Source organism: Corylus avellana, chromosome ca2 (genome assembly GCF_901000735.1).
Source record: "Corylus avellana chromosome ca2, CavTom2PMs-1.0".
Taxonomy (NCBI): Eukaryota; Viridiplantae; Streptophyta; class Magnoliopsida; order Fagales; family Betulaceae; genus Corylus; species Corylus avellana.
In genome coordinates, this window is record NC_081542.1 from 7,118,969 (window position 1) to 7,124,968 (window position 6,000).

The following is a 6,000-nucleotide window of genomic DNA, read 5'->3' on the forward strand; positions in this document are numbered from 1 at the left end:
GTCAGCCGGGTCTCGGGTGACCCGCCAGACCCATTTAATTTATTTTTTTTTTAAAAAAAAAAAAACCTTATGTCTAAGTTCTATTGTTCTAACTAAGTTAACCCTAACACTTATTGACTCACTCACGGCTTCACTTCACTCTTCACTTTACGGCTTCACTTTACTGCCTTATTCCTTGTTTTTCTATTACTTTTTATATGTGGGTCTATATATTAAAATATTATCTATATATTAAAACATTCTCTTTTAAAATTTTTTATTCTTCTTGGACGGTTATGATAAATTTGACTAATCATTTGGCCCAAGAGATCCCTTTATTAAATTATTTTTTCCCAATTTTGATTAAAGGTTTTTTTTTTTTTAACGGGCCATGTCAGGTCGGGTTGTGTTACTTGTTTAACACACGAGTCGTATCGGGTTGTGTCTACCCGATATGACCTAGTTATGCTAAACGGGTTAAGCGGGTCATGTCGGGTTACTTGGATATTTTTCGTGTTATAATCGTGTCAAACCTGCGAACCTGTTTAGCCAAACGGGTCGTGTTCGTGTTTCGGGTAATCGGGCCACGGGTCTTAGCGGGTCCTAATCGTGTTTACCCGGTTACTCGTTTTGCCAACTCTAATTGAGACTCTTGTCGCGAATCAAGCCACGGGAGCCAAACCTAGCCAATAAAATTAAAGATACATGCAATCATAATAACATATGTCAAAAGAAAAATTCCTGTATGGACCACAACCTACCCCAATATCCCCCCCTAATTGTCCCACCATCTAATTCTAAGATCAATTGTACTAACCAATAGTGAAAAAACAATAATAATAATAATAATAATCCTCCCATTGCCATTGACTTCCATCAAATAGGCTCTCAGATGCAGCAACCGGACAAACAAATTTGGAGGTGTACAAGTTCGGGCATCTTCTCGGTTAAAAGTGCCTATCATTTAGCAAAAGAGATGGAGATGAGGAACTGGCCTGGAAGATCTACAAAGAGGGAGGAAAGTATTATGTGGAAAGCACTGTGGAAATTGCCAATCCCAAACGCAGCAAAAAAATTTTTTTGGAGAGCTTGCCACAATTTACTTCCCACTAAGGCAAATTTACTTCGACGTAAGTTAGTTAAAGATCTTTATTGCCCCATCTGTGAGCAGGAACCGGAGACAGCTCTTCATGCCTTGTTGGATTGTTTAGCAGCAAAAGACATATGGGGTTGCAGTAAAAGAGCCTTCCAAAAGATGACCACAAAGGGGGGGAGCTACATGCAGACCGCGGAGATCATTTTCAATAAATGTGACCTGTCCGATTTTGCTCTATTTATTCAAATATCACGCCAAGTATAGTTCCGTAGAAACAAATAGGTCCATGATGGAATTTTTGTTGATCCCAACGTCATTCTCCACAAAGCAACAGAAGATACACTAGCCTATGCCTAGTTACAACAGAAGAAACCAGAGGAAAAGCATGGGTCTACCCCTTTGAAGGCATGGCAAGCACCTAACCAGGGTTGATATAAAACAAACTGGGATGTGGCTATAGATAAAGTAAATGAAAGAGTGGGGATCAGAGCTGTCATCAGGGACAAGAATGGGAACGTGATCGCTGCTCTATGTAAAACGAGGATGAGTATATTAGAGCCAGCTATGGGGGAAGCATACGCTGTCTTTCAAGCAGTTTGTTTATGCAGAGACACGGGTGTACAAAATTTAATCCTAGAGGGAGATGCCAAGCAAATTGTGGAGGCTATCCAACATGAAACGGCCATATGCAGTTGATTTGGGCATCTAATAGAAGACACAAGACATATACTACTCACTCTCTCAAGATGGAATTGTGTCTTCGTTCCTCGTGAAGCAAATGAGGCGACTCATCGGTTGGCGAAAGCAGCAACAATTGATATCAGTGATAGAATTTGGAGGGATACCACCCCAAATTGTATTAGTGATATTATTTTGATGGAGCAATTGGCTCTATCTCGATGATTGTCTTTGTTGGAGTTTTTTCCTCCACATATGATTATTATCAATAAAGTCCACCAATTTTTCTAAAAAAAAAAAAAAAAAAAGGGAAAAAAAGTTGATTAATGTTGTCCCCTAAATTTCTACTGTATCATATATTTTCTATAAGAACACCTAGTGCAATACATAATTTTAATTAAGTTAATAATAAAAATATAGGGCATGTTTGGTAAAATTTTGAAAAATGTTTTAAATTTTGAAAAGATAAAAATTGAATGGGGGTACATGTTAAAGTATATAAAAAATATAAAGAAAAAAAGTAAGAAAGAAAGATACAGATTAAGGTGGTTCAACCTATGGCCTATGTCCAACGTCAAATTATTCTCTTGGCTACATCTTTTATTCATTTGATGGAAATTGTATAATAAAATGACGTATTTATAGTTGAATGAGGCTAAGAATACAATAAGTACATAATTAATATGTAACTTATGAGAATTAAGAGAGTTACATAATCAGTATGTAACATAGGAGAATTATGAGAGTAAATAATACATTAATTTAATTCAAAACAACTATTGTACGTTGTCTTCATATGTCTCAATTGAGAAAAATTGAAAATTATTTAGTAAAATTTTGGAAGAGTATTTTGTAAAAATTAAAAATTGAAAAATATTTATATAAAAATTAAATTTTAGAAAGTGTTGGTTCTGTGGCCTTAGTGATGGTTGTCGTATTTGATTGACAGTCACCACATGACTATGCAGAAAACAAATAGGCCCAAAGTTTCTTAAATTTTATAGGTCATGGATGTAGTTTTGTTCAGGGCTGTTAAGAGAGTAAGCCATTTGCGAGTGAGCTCAGGATCGACTCGCATAAGCTCGGTTCGTGCTCGACTCGAATATTAAACGAAGCTAGTTCGATTCGACTCGACTAAGCTTGTGAGTAGTTCGTATAAGGCTCGAATTGGTAGTTATTCACATAATTCCCCATATTAATATTAAAAATTGATGTGTTTTTTTTTTTTTTTTAATAGCATCATTTTATTATAAAATGATGCATATCCTCTCTATTCGAAACCAAGTGCCTTGCTATATTGACTTGGGCTCCATAATCTGCTAGCCAGACTAAACAAATGCTCATATTCAAGTTGGCTTCTTGAGCCGTTTAAGAATACTTGAAGTTTAAATTTATAATAAAAAAATAAATTAAATTAAATATAAGAGTCAGCTCGTGAACTGGCTCGGCTCAGCTTGACTTATTATGAGCTCGAGCTCGATTTTTTAGCTTGTCCTTAAGCTCGGCTCGAGCTTGAATTTGAGTTAAATTTAGGGCTCATTTAGGATTGCGATTTCAATAAGTGAGATTTTAAAAATTGCGTTTTTAAAATTGTTACTTTTTAAAATCGCACAGACGTTTGGTAAAACATACTAAAAAGTATTTTTTTATCAATTGAATGTTTGGATAACATTAGCATATAATTGCGGTTTCATGACCAAATTACCAATAAGGATGAACAAAACAGAGAGGATGAAGAAAAAAAGAAAAAAAAGAAAATAAGGGTTTTAATATATTTTAGGTGGGTATTTTTGGTATTTTTTTTCATTCCCGTTCTAAAAAAGGTAACTATTGCGCCAAATATCTTTTTAATAGAAATTGTGATTTTATTTTTAATTCGCACTTTTTCAAATAAGCACCCTCTAATCTGCTTATGGAAATCGCAGATTTTTTTGCTATTTTAAAATTTGCGTTTTTAATATCGCAATCCCAAACATCCTAAAGTTGCGATTTGGTTTAAAATCGCAGATTATTTTTTTAAAAACGCACTCCCAAACGCACCCTTAAACAAACTGAGCCCAAACAAGGAAAGCTCGCTCAAGTTCGGCTCGTTTCTCAAGTTCGGCTCGTTTACACTCCTAGTTGTGTTTAGGCTTAACCATCTTAGTTCTTCGTATTCTTTCTTTCTTCCATCCATCCATTCATTATTTTTTCTTCTCCTTCTTTTTTTTTTACCTAAAAAAAAATAAAAAAAAATTATCATGCATGCTAGAACCCACACATCACACATGGGGTTTTATGCATCGAGTAATACTAAAAAGAATATTTATGTTCTCCTTGTATCATTTCAAAATTGATGTAGCTCTTAAACTTATAATTTAATCAAAATTTAATAGTAATTTTGAGCGACGCATCAATTTTGAGAAGACATAACGAAAACATATATCTTCATTTTATAATTACTCTTATGTAATTTTATTTTTTAAATTGTTGTGTTTAATATTTTCATCAAACCCTATAAATTGTTGTATTTTTTATTTGTTAAACAAAAATTCCTACTAATTGGGTTGTAGACATTTCTAATACAGTCTCTACAAGTCTGTTAGAGAGTGAGTCTTGAACGAGGCATCAAAAGCCAAATCGTATGTCATATGTTTTTGAACATATAAAAAATACATATTTTTTAATAACACATGCTTCTCACAAACGTTTTTAATAATATTAATAAAAAATTTACTTTTTACATTTTCAAATAATAAATGACATTTTTAGAGACTGAATTGCAAGTTTCTTTAATTTTCTTTCATAAAGCTTCAAGATGACAAGTTTCACTGCTGAAGTTCTGGACTGTGTTGATTGGATTAAGACCATCGTATCAACACTGCTCACCATTTAGCAATGAGTAATGCTGTGTGTGTGAGACAAATAATGGCGGCCATGGGAGACTTACTTTAGCTCAAAATAGAGAAAACGAAGTTATCTGCGTGGCCTTGAAGAGCCGCATGACTGCATGAGCCATGGCTTTGGGTAGCAAGCCATATTTTTGGTTCTGCGAAAGGAGCTTAAGTCCCACACGGACTAAACACAAAAGAGAAGAAGCAAGTGCGGAGTATTAATATGGGCCAAGCAGCAACGGAGAAGATACTTACCTGGATGGGGTCAATGGGTGATCAATAAGGCCCATGGCCTAGGCTTGTGACTTCCATTGCACTTAGGAAGGGTGCTTGCCTAAGGTCTCCCCAAGTGGGAGAGCCTGCATCATAATTTGTGGTAGTGGGGACCTGCGTTCGCGCGGTCCCTATCCCAATTTCAATCCAATTATTTTTCAGGCCTTGAGTTTGGCCGGGTTCTATGTCGGATGTTTGTTAAATCTTATTTAGGCGTTGAAAATAAGAGGTACTCTAAGAAATTTTCATTAATGTTGAAATGTCAATGAGATGAACGATTGAAAATGAGATGAGTAAAGCCTAATTTAATATTACAAAGGCTTATATGCATAAAAGAGATAACAATGAAGCTCAACGGGGGACTATTTTCGGAGTACATAAAAAGTTACATCTCATAGGTCTGTAGTTTAAACTGTATGCCTCATAAAGCATAAGTCACTAGATCAAATCTCTCATAATCACTAAAGGAGAATTGATTTACCGGTTCAACATATTAAGGTAACATCCCGAATATTTGGTCAAGAGGGCCATAAGAAATGATGCGAGGTCCACAGCTCACTCTAACCCTCGTGTGCAATGCATTTATACCCTAGAGCTCTAATTACAGCAAATGGCCCCAAGACATGGACTTACTCATGCAGCAAAACCAGGCGATGATACAATTCCAGCTAATAGACCCAAAACTGTTTCACCATAGTGAACAAAAAAACGAGAGAAAAAACTCATCTCATGGCCCAGTAGAACCTTTGGAGGTGGTGAGACTGTTGCGACTTGCAACCACCCCGGAAGGTTTTGTTAGGGTGGCCGACCACCTTATAAGGATAGTACCAATTTTATTTTTATTTTTTGTTGGGAAAATAATTTTTAGAGCTAATGTGTTTATAAAAAATTGGTTGAAACATGATTCAATTTCAATTAGAAAATTTGGTCATTTTTGTATTATCACGATTCACCAGGGCCGGCTCAATGGCTGGGCCATTGAGGTGGTCGCCTAGGGCCCCCAGTTAGTAAGGCCCAAAATGTTTTTTAATAAGGCCTAAAAAAATTTTAAATTTTATTTTAACTTGAGGCCTAATTTTTTAAAAATAAAGCCCAAAATTT

At 35.3% G+C, this 6,000-nt stretch overlaps 1 non-coding gene across 1 annotated transcript; it reads left to right on the plus strand.

The window, feature by feature from the left end:
* The first annotated feature begins 4,873 nt into the window (after positions 1-4,873).
* Positions 4,874-5,033, plus strand: LOC132173134 (U1 spliceosomal RNA). Its single transcript, XR_009439234.1, has one exon. It is a non-coding gene; the product is annotated as a U1 spliceosomal RNA (small nuclear RNA).
* Positions 5,034-6,000: the final 967 nt, after the last annotated feature.